The 16,023-nt window shown below is 38.2% G+C and overlaps 1 long non-coding RNA gene across 1 annotated transcript; it reads right to left on the bottom strand.

The window, feature by feature from the left end:
* Nucleotides 1–760: 760 nt before the first annotated feature.
* Nucleotides 761–15,219, bottom strand: LOC131225864 (uncharacterized). Its single transcript, XR_009161593.1, has 3 exons — nucleotides 15,100–15,219; nucleotides 14,550–14,611; nucleotides 761–2,642 (listed from the first exon to the last, which is right to left on the bottom strand). It is a non-coding gene; the product is annotated as an uncharacterized LOC131225864 (long non-coding RNA).
* Between the last annotated feature and the right edge of the window lie 804 nt (nucleotides 15,220–16,023).

Genomic DNA, 16,023 nt, shown 5'->3' with positions numbered 1-16,023 from the left:
TCTTGCATCATATGACTTTGGTACAACTGATAGCATTCATGGACTTACCGCATATTTTCACATTACTCTGATATTGTACACTTGGTAATCGCCTTACACACACTTTCACCACCCTCTAAGCTTTCTATAAGCTTATGCACGATAGATGCATGCAGGTGGCGTTAGGTTGCAGCAGCGTTGAGCTTGGAGTGTGCAGCCGAGCTTCTGGAGTTTCTGTTACTCTCATTATATTGTATTTTCCTTTTATACGCATTGTACTTAAATTTTTTGATATAGTGAATATGTGGTGATGTTGTTTTGTGACTTGGTTATGCTTGTGGTTATGCTCCATCACAAAAAAAAAAATTATACTGAAAATCCTCCTTGTAGGATCCCAGGATCGGAATCTGGCGTATGGGCACTGGGAGCCGAGAATGGGGTACTACGGAGGCTGTCGGCACCAGATTCGGCGATCGAAAATTTTGTAAGCCCGTTTTCCCAGTTTGGGACGTGACACAACCTCATAAAAATTTTTGAACAGAGCTTGCAAAGAGAAGTCATGGCAAGAATATGGTAAGAATCAAGTACAAAGATTGGTTTCTACAATAGTAAAATGTTGTTAACATATTAACCCAACTAATACATTGTTAAACATGCATTAGAGAAAAAAAAAACAGAGGTTGGTTTGTAGCCTAGCTGGTAGAGTTCGCTGTAAAATCTAAACTAGCAGTCGGTCTAGAACTCAAAACCAGGAAATGTCGAGCGTTATAAGTCTCAAGGATGACTAGGAAGAGGGCAAGCAGATACCTTATCCTTTTAAGCATCCAACTGATTATTTGATTATAAGATTGGATAACATATTAACAATACAACTACTTTTCTTTACAGTTGCTCGTTAGTTGATAAAAACAGCAATCAAGATAGAGTGTATACAAAGGGCCCAGAGAATCAAGAAAAAATTGCATTCTTTCAACAAACATGTAAAAGAGTATCGACTTATGAGTCTGATTGGTGAAGAAGCATAAAAGGCAGGGAGAAAGCTAGCTGCCACAACTGGAATGCTTTAAGTAGTGCCGTGGACAGAGGAAATCAAACATGGTATTGCATGACATCAACAAACACATATCATGAAATATTGCAATACTTGGTGCAACCAAACACTCCCAAAACAATTTCCTTTCACGTTACTCACAGCGCAATCCAAACAGGTACACACTGGAGAGATTTAGACAATTCATAATATGTGGCTTGCAATTGAGGATTTGTACATCCAAAAGCTATACTGATTGGTTGATCCTCACCATTCAAATTGGTGACATACTAAATAGGGGTAGAAGCTCAAGAAGTAAAATTTAAGCAGCTGTCCTACACTCAAAAAAAGTTTTCGATACTGAAAAATAGTAACTGTCCAATCAGTGTAACTTTTGAGCCAAGGACCATCCATAGCCCCAACTAATGTATGGTCTGGATCTTAAGTGTACCCTGTTTGCAAGCTCTGAAGTTGGCACCGAACTCGGTTGAATTTTTATTTCAAAAGATAAGAGAAAAGCTAAATAAAATAAAAGAAAAAAAGAAAAAAGAAAAGTAGATTTAAAAATAAAATAGAATTGAACTTTATTTGCTTGATAAATAAATTCAAAAAATGTTCACAAGAAAAAATGTATTGAAGTGAATTTGCTTCAGGTGGTTTGGCAAAAATATAAAGGCAAGAAATGGACATGTAAGATAATTACTAAGAACGAGTCCAGTGGGTTATGCATGGGCACTATTTAGCATCCACATTACCTACCTGGACCATCCAATGGGTCTGGTCACTCTTCTTCTGCCACCCTACAAAAATCACAATACTGGTATGGTCAAGTTACCTTCTAAGAAGGATCTCATCTATCCATTTTTTCATGCCACTTAATCAACAATTTTGATTGTCCAATTAAGATGATTTTTTTTTTCCAAGCCAGCCTATAAAGGGGGGTTTGGGCCAAATGGATGGTCTATATTGATGATGCAGATTGTCCATAAGATTTTCCATAACCTTGGTCCAGTGAATTTTGTGTGTGAGAATTACACAATATTAGATTACAAGAAAAATAAAGAAATCAAATCATTCCTATTTTTCTTTGGAAGTACTTCTGCTCATTTCTTTAGCTCTTTTAGTAGGTAACCAGGGCTGGAAGCTGAGACCCCAAAACATGGGCTGGCTACCATTGGGCGGCCCAATTTTTCTAGTTCAAGACAAGCATTTAAATAAATCACTTTTCAAAAACATGGTTACCAAAGAATTACTTCTTCCCCAAAGAAGAATTTAGATTATGACTGTCGCCAACCCATGGGAATCTAGAATCAAATTCATGCAAAATTAGTTGCTTAAAGTTTTAAAATGAACAAGTAAAAAAAGAAAAAGAAAAAAAAAAAAGAAGTAAACTTCCAAAGGCTTAAAATTCAATCATGGGATAAAACACGAAATGCCCTATCATATCAAATGGAAGAATTTTCAGCCGAACCTTGGGAATGGACTATTTTTTACTGCTTTCTGTCCATACTTTTGCCACCTATAGCCGTTTTCCAGATGATCGACTTCACTCTTAGTCATGAAAGCAAACTGTGGTAGGCGGCTTCGCTTTTGCCACTTCTTTCGGCTTTTAATCCTACACACAACATTTTACCTACATATATCAAATAAAAAACATAAATTCGATAAATAAAAAATACAATTAAACACATGAAAGCTCAATGAATAGCCCCAAAGGTAAAATGAACTTGAAATTTATTGAAAATTTGATGTGGGTTGTGTTGTGCTAATCTTTGTTGACTAACAAAATCAGACTATGAAAAAAAAATATACTACCACTTCCTTATAGAGATTTATGTTAATTTATACACAATAGTTTATATTACAATGAACAATGCTTTCTTTTTTCCCAAAAAAGAAAAAAAGAAAAAAAAAGAGGCTGCTGCAGTAAAAATTATCACTACATTGCAGATACTTGCACAACAATTAAATAGATTAGAACTCAATATTACTAGTAAAAATCAACAAACAGTCCCAATAAACATCGCCCTTGTTGCAACAGATAAAATACTGAGAAAAGAACGGAAACATCATCTTCAGTAAGGTGGGCTATTTCAATTTAAGACTAGTATTTGGCAGAGGAATTATATAATGCTTAGCTCGAAAGTATCAACAGTATCCTTGCATTTTTAGCTTGTACAAATGGAATAATAATGCACTTGGTCAAAAGAAAATATAGCAGACAAACAATGATCAAGCGATTACCTGATAACATCTTGGGATATGTGGAACTAGATATGACCCATAACCATGAGTCAATGCTTCAACCAACAAAGATGGGTCACTCTCAAAGTATAATAATTTGGCAACAAAATATAAAATGATAGCACTAAATTTAGAGAGAATGATGAAGCAAAAGAACCAAACTAGAGAAACCCACTGTCTGAATCTCACACAATTTAAGATTCTTAAATAGAGATTAATAGAAAATTTCTTAGATGTACATACTAATTACTGAGTCATAGATTAGGTAAAACTTTCATACATTCAATACCCTCTATATGATGAATGCCTTTGTGGCATGTAACTAAATGAACCTTGTCCGTAATAGTAACCCCCTCCTCCACCTCCACCTTCGTCGTCAGATTCATCATTCGGTTCTCTTTTTACTGATTCAACTGCAGGATAACTCTTGGGTGACTCCGAGCTGGATGTGTCCAAAAAACGGTCGTTCACCTCTGCTGAATCGGATGGTGGGGATCCCTTCCCATCGTCATCATTCACAGATGCGAGAAGTTTTTTCAGACGCCTTTTATGATCTGATTTGTATAGGATTCCCAACCACCTATAAAATACTGTAAGACTTTTAAGAAACTTTGATGGTTTACTTGTGCCTGCTTCAACATCATGTTGTCTCGGAGGTGGATGTTGTTGCGCAGCACGCCAACAACGCAGTGAGCCTAGATCTAATCTCAAGCCTTACCCACAAACGATAAACAAGAAAAAATATAAACTAGAAACAGATCAAAGCAATCCAAACAAACCACAAGACAAGATATACGTGGAAAAACCCCAAACTAGGGTAAAAAACTACGGATGTAAACTTTCACTATGAAGACAAACGAAGATTACAAGGCAATATACTAACCTCTCCCTTGGAAGAACATAGAAAATCTCTTGCCAATACCTTAGAAATATTTTTCAATATTCACCTTAACCCTAGAATAGCCCTAATGACCCCAATTTATAGTTTTGGCAACTTCCCTTTCACACCCTTGCGAAAGGCGACACAGAAATCCGCAGTCCGCATCAGATTCGAAAACGAATCTGCGTAACCATGACTGGTCCAGCAGACTGCACGATCGGTCGAGCGGACCCCACGACCGGTCGAGCACCTCAGACTTAAAAAACTGATGCTCGCTAGAGTTCGAGTCGTGCCAGTCCACGACTGGTCACATCCGGTCGAGTGGGCTCCACGACCGGTCGAGCAGGGGCCACGACCGGTCGTGCGTGGCCCCAGATGTGGCTCCACTTCTCAACAGATGTTGTTGTCTGGTACTTTTTGATCTGTATGCTAATTACATGCTTTCTTTGACGGCCTCTTTATAATCCCGTTCTTCATGCTCCCTTAAAATTCTCTCATGTTCTTCTTCTCTACTAATTGTGGTTGTGGAAGGCCTGGAACTAGAGCCAGAGGCAGTTGCAGTTCCTCTGCTAAAGCCTTCTTCATTTATAATAGCCCTACTTCTATATATTCTTTGGTTAGTTGTATTGGTTGTAGTTGCAGGATGAGGGGTGTCGAAAGTCTTCATATTAGAATCGAGAATGGGTCTAAATAAATCTCGGACCTCCTAAGAAGCTTTGCTACATGGTGCGGCGTCTCCTCCCCGACAAGCCAAATATAATTTGAGTCGATTTGTTTTGTTGCAAACTGTTTTCCACACAACTTATATTTCAACTTTATCTTTCCATCCTGGGAGTAGGTTTAGACTCCATAATCCCAAATATCCGTCGATGCATCATCTTTCGATGACATATCTAGTGTATATCTGGATAGTTTAGGATAAAAAAAAAATTAAAGTTGTAAATGAACGCAATTACCCAACAATATAATAAGAGATTTAAACAACATTATCTAATTGAATAGTACTAATGAAAAAAGTAAAATATTCATTGTTGAGACTCAAATATTGCATAATTTTTCCCATTTATATCTTGGTTTTATGAAAATGAATCCGTTTAATATTCTATTTTACTCATGTATGTGTTGCAACGTAAATTTAAGTGCTTGGATTGAAAAAGGGTGCTAAAAGCATGGATTTGATGCTCAAGAATCACCAAGGCAAGGGATGGATCTTAGGAGACCAAGATTGAAGAATTCACATGCCAAAGATCCTAGAAAACCAAGTGAGGAATGAAAAGAATCAAAGATTTGAAGTGAAGAATCCTAAAATCGTCCTGAAAAGTGTATTCTGAAGGTCTGAAGTCTATTTTGAAAAACTGTGCAACAGAAAATCTATTTGAAACAAACTATGCAGCAAGAAGTCTATTTTGAAAAAATACGTATATTTGAGGAGGTTTCTAGGGTTTTTCAACTTTGTATGAAAATTGGAATTGCCTACTTATAAATAGGGCTTCCTAGGGCATTCTTAAACATCATTCAAGGCATCCCAAAGCAAAATTTGGAATTTTTAAAGAGTTTTTAATTTTATTAGAGTTTTTTAAGTTATTTTTTTTAGATCTTTTCTATTTGCATTTATTTCTTTCTTCTTATTTTTTTCTTTCTTATTTTAATTATGTTTTTCTAAGTTCCTTATAGCCCAAGCTAGAAGGGAAGCACATGGGTTGAATAATCCTTTAAGATTATGATGATTGATTGTTTTAATGATAAGAATAATAGTGTATGCATGTTATCTATTATTTAGATTTTGTTTTTTATCCTCTTGTGAGATCCATATGTTTCCATCATATGAGATCTACATTGATGGATAGGCTTACCCTAGGTCAATCAGATTTTCTAGATAGGAGAGGTTCTCAACTTGTTATATTTCTTTGATTTTCATTATCTTATTGATATTGAATTCTTAAAATCACTGACGCTTAAGAATATATATCAATGGTGCAAATTCATGATTTTTTAATATTTTATATCACTTATTAAAATATTTAAACTGTTTTATTTTCCGATTAGGCTGACCATGGTGCTCAGATCCTAGTTGTGTTATCTAAGTCATCATGATTTTGGAACATTAACCTATGTGTGGAACTTTGAAGCTTGGGTGTTATTTTATTCAGTTAAATTAGATCTATTTAAAAATCCCAAAATCAAATCATCAGTTTAGTTTTTATTACTTAGTTTGTTTTGCATTTGATGTTTTCTTTCTCACAATTCATCTCCCTATGGGATCGACCCTGTATTCACAGGATACTACTTACGAACCTCTGCACTTGGAGGCAAGCAGTACAAGCAATCCACCCATAAGACAACCATAAAGCTTCAATGTAACTGTTTTAACAAAATTACAAATAACATGATATAACAAAATTAGAATGCATCAAAATCATATTGCAGCTGCAGGTACTGTCTTATCAATCTTGTAACTCTTCTCTTCATGGAACTCCTCATCAATAAAGGTCTCTTTCCCCCACATCGGATGAGCCAATCCTAAGTACAAATGAGCGCTTCAATCGATTCAGGTATAAGTGAACTTCTATACTTGCTTACGACCCTAGTCCCCGTACTAAAAGCGGATTCTGAAGCCACAGTTGAAATTGAAATTGATAATATGTCGTGTGCCATTAACGAGAGCACAGGGTACTGTAACTTACCAGATCTCGTCCTCCACCACTTTAAAATATCAAAATCAACGCATTTGTTTAGAACTAGAAGATCCTCGTTCAGATAGTCTTCAAGTTCTGATCTAGCCATCCGTACTTGAGTCCCTTTCAGCTGTGCATAGTAAGACATGAAATCATCTACCGTGTCTTCTTGCGATTCATCAACAGCAGAACTAGAACCCACATGAGGAGATTGTTCTTTTGCGGCACACGCATATAAATTGTACAATTCACTAACTGCACCAGAAATCTTTTCGACCTCAGCAACACCCATCACACCATACAACTTATTACATATGAAGCCAACCATAATCATCTTGTATCAGGGATCAAGAATGACCGCAACACCCATTACCAGACTACACTCAGACCAATACTTATCAAACTTTACCTGTATACCCATGGTCATGATGTGTAAAATGTCTTGTCCACTACTGCTTTTGTGTAAGACATCTTTTACCTTTCAAAGTTCAGGCAGAAATATATTTGTTGTTGGATACTTGTAACCCTAAAATTTCATCGTGCAGTTGTAAAAAACAGAAAGGAACTTATGAACTGATTCAGCTCTTGACCAATCATCTTCAGAAGGCAGCAAAACGTACGCACTATCACGCTCCACATAGTGAGAGAAGGCATGCCTCAAATCTATCGCTGAATCCAACATTTCAAAAGTTGAATTCTAACGTGTCGTAACGTCCAACTTCATCGTTCTCTTAGTTGACAAATTCAACCGCTTCACGATCTCATTCCATGCATGTAATCATGAAGGGGACCCCTGTATGTACTTCACACTCTCTCTTATGTTTTCGATCGTGGGATCGATTGTTTTAAGGCCTTCTTGTGGGCACAACACCTAACATGAAATATCTTTCCACCAAAATACAGGTCACCGGTGGCCTTAAACTGGTTGCGCAAATTCATTATCATGTTATCATTTGCAGAGGCATTGTCTGGTGTAATTATCGAGATCTTCTTCTCAATTCCCCACTTCATTAGACATCTATGTATGCAGTCTGAAATCATCAAACCACTATGAGGAGGCGCAAGGTGACGAAAGTTTATTATTCTCTTGCAAAGCCTCCATTCGGCATCAACGTAGTGAGCACTTAGGGACATATATCCCTTTCGTTGATTGGATGCCGTCCACAAATTTGATGTCAGGCTAATTCAGGAAATCGTGGCCAACTCTTTTTTCAACTTGACCTTCTCACCTTCATACATTTTCATACACACCCTCTTGATTGTTGTACGAGAGACCTTCTTGTATTTGTGGTTAAGGCATTTGGCTAGTCCAACAAAAGCAGGACTCTCTACCATCTGATATGGTCTTTCATATGAAATAATTAACTTGGCCGTCCACTTATTCACCGACTCTTTGTCATACTTGTAGATGGACACTGACGGACCCCCTGCAGATTGCGAAAATGAAAAGGTTTGTTGCCTTCACGCACTTCTCACTTTTTAAAAATACTTTCCTAGATGTTTCTTCAACGTTGTGGTCGAATCATCTACTTGCTTAGTGTACTGACTCTTATCTTCACTTGGCCGTTCTTCAGGGTTACTTCTTCAAAATCTTCCCACACTGCCGATCTCTTTTTCGTATTTTCCGCAACATGTGACTGTGTGGTACTAGTATTGTAATGCCCTGAAAATCGGGGGTCGAGTAGAAGCCCAACTCCCGAGTTCCAACACATCACTTATGCAACATATTTAATGATGGTTGTATGTTATCTATATTAGTGCATAAAACATGAATGAGATTAAGTCAAAACAGCAAAACATAATTCAGGGACAATTGTAGTACGCAAGCAGAAGACTGAAACGAATATGTATAACTTTATAAACCAGTATTAGTCCCCAAAGTATGTATGCGTTGCCAGGTCAATAATTACAAGTTCTGTTTCAAAAATTCAAATTTCTAAAAAAAATGTGATAGTCCACAAGTATGGCCCTGAAGACCCGTTGATCAAAGCGGTCTATATAAACCCGCCTAAATACTGCATATATGAGAAAGCATTCTCATCGTCTATGAAGTTCGTCTCTGCCTCATCAGTCGGGTCTCCATCTGCAACCAAGACAGAGTCTGGTTAGTGTTTAAAAAACCGTCCCGTAACGTGGGAGTGAGTGATCAATTCAGTGGAACAATAAAGTAAAGGCTAACATGTTCTCAATTCAGTCAAGCAGTAATGATAAAATAATACAAACATCCTTAAGTACTCTAACGAATGCAAGAATGGTATGTATAAATGATGCATGCCCTCGCCTGCACTCCCTCTGCGATCTTCATCTAACGGTCGCGCATGTTAGTCACTTCCTCGTGCTCTCTACTCAACGCCAAACGGCACATGCAGTGCGGTGCATGAGCATGATTACCAAGTTCTTATTAGTCCTTTTCATACAGTAGGATTGGGAAGTTAAGGTATCTCTCTTATATCAATTCCCAAACGATGATCCATTATAGGGTCGTCAGTCCTAGTAAATCTCATACGATGTTACGGTTCTATGTCACTACAAAGGGCTCATCACCTTATCAGTGTAGGCTTAGCTTGTACTCTTGTTGCTACAGAAAGGCTCGTCGCCTCTACGCAGTCTTAGAGTACGCTCGAGGTCACTACAAAGGCTCGTCACCTTATCAGTGTAGGCCGACAGCTCGAATATAGTGTATCATACCACCGTATTCGGCTCACGAGGCTGTATTGCTCACTGGACACTACGGGGAGGCTCGTCACCCCAGCGTAGGCTGACAGCTCGACCACGGTGTCCCATACCACCATGCTCGGCTCATGAGTCTTAGCGGATCGAGGTACCAAGGTTAAATGGGTTTTCACTGGTGAGTTTGGTACCTTAGATTCAAGCAGTAACGTCCATACATGGTAAACATACATCGGGCCAATTAGGTTACTTGAAGAGCTCGACCAATACGAGCGCACCTCTAGTTGATCGACATGAAGGGCGTAAGCACTCCATGTGGCCTAACCACTGCCGACAACCAAAGTACGACTTTAGTTCATCGAACGCATCTTGTGTGGTGAAAACAACCTCAGCCACCTAATCGAGATCTGTTACCGATTGGTTGGACTAAGTCATAGTCTCAATCACACTCAGTTGCAGTTTATATATCACATATGATATGCATAGCAGCATTACACAACAGTTCAACCATTTCAAGCATTTAGCATTTCATGAAATACATAGTACACATGTTATCTTACCTAGGCATTACTTCCATAAATCACATAGTAGGAAGATAGGTTACATAAAGGAAACTATAGTTATAGAGAAGGGGATTGAGAATCCTATCTCAACACTCTCATTTCAAACATTTAAACAAGTATTTCCTCATACAGGCATTATATCAAACACTTATACTACACATATCACATACATAGATTAATTTACTTAAAACGTATATTATAACAAATCCTTTCACATAGGAGTTGCAACACATACAACGATCATGTATTACCAAACATTCATCATAACAAGTACTAATCATAATTCCATATTCATTCAGACATTTCAACAAATACTTAGTTTACACACTTCAACATACATGACGTATGTTGGTTATAATAGGTGTTAGGGCAAACCCTTTCACCATGGAGTTGGCACATATATAATAACCATATATCCACGACGGATAATCATGGCAAGCGCGAATCCAAATTCCATACTCATTCAATCATATTAACAAATACAAGAATATACTATATTCAACATAGTTCATATACATGTGTAAAGTGCGGGAAACATCGTGTCTAAGCATGTGATAGCAATTCAAGTTAGTCATAAATCATTAACTGACATTGAAAGCCTTAAAAACCATAACCTAAATATTTATAGTCTGCACCTTACGCCGGTAAACGCGTAACGGATTCGTTTTAAACACTTAGCCTTTGTCAACGGCGGATTGGCGACCTACAGTATGAAATAGGTTAGCTATTCCATTACTTGCAATGTTTGAAACCCTATAACAGGTTAAGGTTAGGTTTTCTTACCTACGAACGGAATTGGAATCGCCCGTATAGCGATACGGATAGGGTGGCTAAGTGCATGGAGCAACGGGATCGAATCCCAGGATGAAATCTCCAACTCTCACTCTCACTTTCTCTCCTTTTCCTTTCCTTTTCCTTTTCTCTCTTCCTTAGGGTTTAAAAATTTGTATGGAATATTAGAGAGGGGATTTAAGGTCCTTATAAAGGTTCAGGTTTGATGGAAATGGCCCCAGGGCCAAGGTATACTTAGGTTATATCTAAAGGGCGTCTGTTTCAACCCATCGGAGTACTTCTGATGGCCCATTTTCCACGTGCGGTCGGACTTAAGCTCCCTGACCATGGATCTAGGTCAGGCTGAGTTTTCGCTCCGATCAGGTTTACAGATCGGTCGTGGCGGACCAGTTTCAGTTCAACGGTCAAAGGCACTCGATCAGGGCCACAAGTGCATTACCATGTATGGGATATTTCCCCTAATCCGAGGGTGTATTTGGGTCACATTCTGACAGTCTGAATCCTTATATTTGGCCCGCCAGCGACACAACTCAGATTACTTAAATTCGAAATTTACTTCTAAATATATTCACGTTTCTCACACAATTAGGACTTGATTTCCGAGGGGGTTGTCAAGTCCAGTAATGCGGTCATAACTGTATAATTTTACGATTATCGGACTTTTAACGTGCGGTCCAGGTCCGATACAGAGTTTCGGTGTGCTCCCGAGAGCAACCAAGTTTAGGGATAGATTCTAGATTTTAGGGTAATGTAGCGTCAATGATCCTTCACGGTTTGGGTCTTGCAGATCATATTTAAAGTGATTAGTGCTAATTTCATAAGTACTTTAATTTAGCACTTGATAATATTAACTTAATTTCTAAAGGTATCGGTCCTGGGTGGTTTCTGTCTGAGGTGGTACTCGGGTCCTCGTACGGATTTTTTCGAGACGTTACAAGTATCGACGACGTCGACGAGCACCTCTTCATGTTCAACACTTAATCGTTTATCTTCAAGGATCATCGGTGATGTAATTGCCAACCACCAGGGGCTGGGGACAGGGTATTGGAAAGACCCTCGCTTTCCATCTGATAGTTGAAATATACTAAATCATATTAGCATTAACAATCTAATGCTAACAAAGTTATACTAAATTCTAAATTAGTTACTTATCCAAGGTTGGATAGATTGTGATACTTTCATATTCCCATATAAACGTCCACGCCAAAAATTCGGAAGCATCTCCTCATGCCTCTCCAAATAAGTTGATCTTACGTTACATTCCGATGCCAAATATCTAAAGCAATGTAAAAATATTCAACATTGGATACGAAACGAAAGAAACATATCCAGAAAGAAACGAAGAGATGGACCGCGGATCAGGCATAAACATTTAAATAGGTTATATGAAAGCATACTATCCATCTAACCTTGAACTGTCCAAAAAGGAACAATTTAAGCGATTTCTATGTCACCAAAAACATACTGTATCTATGTATGGCCACATAGAAATCCTCAAACGGGTAACTAATTATCTAACTTACAAGTAACAATTAAATTCTAAATTAGTTACCCATCTAAGGTTAGATTTTAATACTTTCATAATCTCATTTAAATGTCCACGCCAAAAATCCGGCAGCATCTCCCCATGCTTCTCCAGATAAGTTGATCTTACGTTACATTCCGATGCCAAATATCTAAAGCAATATGAAGATATTTGGCATTAGATACGAAACGAAAGAAACATATCCAGAGAGAAACGAGGAGATGGATCGCGGATCAGGCATGAACATTTAAATAGGTTATATGAAAGCATGCTATCCATCTAACTTTGAACTGTCCAAAAATGGGACAATTCGATTGATTTCTATGCCATCAAAAATATACTATATTTATGTATGGCCACATAAAAATCCTCAAACGGGTAACTAATTATTTATGAATAACAATCACAAGTCACAACTATAAACAAACAAGTCACAATAATAATTTAAGGAGAAAAAATGTAATACATATTAAGCTAACTATATAATGAGAAAAGCAAAGAAGAAACTTGAGCAGGAAACATGCTTCCCATATAAAAAAGAAAAAGGCCTCATTAAACTAGTAAAATCGATATCAATTGTTCTTGATGACCATTCACTTTCTAATGCACCCTAAACCCTCTATTGGTGGGCCAACAAATAGATGCTTAAGATCGTAAATGTAGCAATTGTTCACATTCAACAAAGAAGGCCAAATGTTCCATAGTTAGGATTGTTAGATATTCAGCTTAATGTTGAAGAAATAGTGCCTGAATGTGGGTTCTATCTGAATCTGACTGTGTCCAAATTTAGAATGGCACACAAATTAGGTCGGCCACACACACATTGATTCAATCAACAGCTATGAAAATAGATGTTTCATATTTATCACGTGGATCCAACATTTATTTTTATTAACCATCCCTCTCAAAAATCACTTTGATCCAATGATTTTAATAATCCAATCAATGGCTACAGAAATGGACGAACTGTATTAATTATACTGAAAATGGTTAAATGATTGATGTGAACCAGCGTCCAGTTAATATGGGGTACACATTTTTTTGGCCCGTCCTTAGTGAAAATTACTATGATCCTATGATCCTAATCATCAGAAAAATAGCTGGGGAAGTGGATGACTCATGTCAATTAAATAAAAAAGGCCCAACCATTAACAAGGACTATCTATCACGTGGGGCCCACCTTTGATTGTCCTTCCTTTTCAAAATCCAGGAAATGGATGCTCTATATTCCATTGATTATGTTAGAAGGTTGGCTGATTAATATGGATCTTGGGCATCATGAGACGCCAGCCCTTGATCGCTTGTCCCTCTAAGGCTTGACTTTTGATACAACCATCTATTTTGTGCGGCCCAACTTGGATTTCCCAGCCCCTATTAAAATCATTTCAACCGGATGATGTTAAGTTCCTAACCATTCAATCAATGGCTATAAAATAAAAGGTTCATATAGATTATGCTAGAAAAGAAAATTCTAGTAAATGATTTGGAATGCAATTCAAGTAGGACCCACCTATGTTAATCATCATCTAAGCCTTATCCAATTAATTGAGGTTGGCTTCAAGAATCCTGTTCCAACTTGTAAATTTTGGTGAAACAGGATTTATCAAGCCAACAACAATTGAAAAATAGATCCACATGGAAACAATATGTTGGAAGATAACTGAGATGGTTTAGCCATCTGCTAAGAAATATGTATAGCAATCATTACCTTCTTTTCGTAGCCAATTGCACATCATGAGATATGAGGCAAACACTATTTCACAAATTCTAACTCAGCTCAAGGTATTCAACCCAACCCAAACTCCTCTGCTTAACCAAACCAATCCAATCTGACCCTAAATACATGTGATTATCCCAACCTAACCCAACCTGAATTTACTCAACCAAGGCCAGATCCGAAGTCAAATAAGACTAGAGGTTTTCAACCCAAACCCAGTCCAATGAACTTGACACCCAACCCAACCCAAAAGATCATAAAACATATATTACAGGCTAAAATTTCCAAAAATCAATATACAGAACAAGCTAAACAATGCAAATGAAATTCTACAACTCTACACTCCATTTCGATGAACGAACTAACAACACAAACATGCCAAGCTACCCAAATCAACACAGTTATCAATAGTAAAAATAAATAAATAATCCATGTAAATAAGATAATGCAATAGATTTTGAGGATCAATCTTACCTTGAGATAGTAAGCCTTTTTAATCTCAACCACAGATGCAATGCAATAGTATTTTCTGTTTACTGCATTCAGGTAAACAGAAGTCCAAGACTCATGTCAGAACTCCCATGTAATCATTCATAGGACTCAAGGTTTACAAATTCCCATGTATATAACATCCCCTATGCATGCATCCTGCTGTGTGTGCCTGCCTGAAAATCAGACCATCCCCATAAAAATATTACTGTGGGCCACAGATGTTTTGGATCTTATCAACAGATGGCCAATAAACATTCGGTGGCCCCAGAAAACTTTTAATGTAGCCATTCAACCACTACTGTTTGCTGTGGTGTGGTCCACCCGAGATCTGGACATGCCTCATTTTAGGGGAGCTGTCAAAATAGATGAACAGCATGGACATCTGTCAAAACAAATGAACAGCATGGATATCTGTCAAAACAGATGAACGGCGTGAATATAAGGCAGATCATATGCATCAAATTCACTCTACAGTCAGGGATTCATTAGAATAAGAAGAAATAAGAAGAAACTAACAAAATGGAATCCTCACCAAAGCCTGATTCAAACACGAAGAAGGAGAGGAGACTCATGTCGGGCGACAGGCAGACAACAGAACGGGTGTTGAAGAAGAAGAGGAGACCGGAGAGGAAGAAGATCGTCCATCGGGCAGGCAATAGAACGTCGGGCAGCGCTCGTCCGTCTTTTGGGTTGGGTTAGGGTAAGAAAAGAGGAGAAAGGGAAAGAGGGTAAAAACGAATAAGGTTAGGAAAGTTAAGGTTAAAAAAAATAAAAATTTTATTTTATACTACCCGCTCCGCCGCTCGGTCCGGGTCTATTCGGTTCGGTGCGGGTCCATTCGGTTCGGGTATCCGGGTCGGATTGGTCCGGATAGAGGTCTATCCGGACCCGACCCGAAAAAAAACGGATCTGGAAATCCCAACCCGATCAGGCCCAATCTTGGCCGTCGGTTCTGTTCAGAACGGGCTGGATTAGGTTGGATCGGGTCAGATCCGCCGGATCGGATCAGAAATGCCCACCTCTACTCGGAACAGGCGGGGGTAGTACCTAATTCGCGCCCAAATTTCCTGGCCTAATGCGGATTTCCTGCAAAAGCCTTTGGCGGGAAGTTCCTGCGCAAGGATGCGGGTTGAGGCCCATCGAGATGTTTGTGAGAAATCCACTCTGTCCATCCGTTTTTATAGATCATTTCAGGATGTTTTAAAAAAATGAAGTGTATACAACACTCAAGTGGGCCACACGAGAGGAAACAGTTGACATTCAGTGAGTACCGTTGAAACATTCTTATGGCCATTAAAGTTTTGTATAAGGCTATATTTTTGGTGTTTTCACTTCATCCCCTTGGGAATGGCCTTATAAACAGTTTGGATAGCATTTAAACACCAAGGTGGAGCCCAGGAAGGTTTCAACGGTAGGAATTTCTTTCCCCAATTTCCCCCCTCGTGTGACCCACTTT

Source organism: Magnolia sinica, chromosome 14 (assembly GCF_029962835.1).
Source record: "Magnolia sinica isolate HGM2019 chromosome 14, MsV1, whole genome shotgun sequence".
Taxonomy (NCBI): Eukaryota; Viridiplantae; Streptophyta; class Magnoliopsida; order Magnoliales; family Magnoliaceae; genus Magnolia; species Magnolia sinica.
This window is presented reverse-complemented; position numbering and strand designations above follow the sequence as displayed.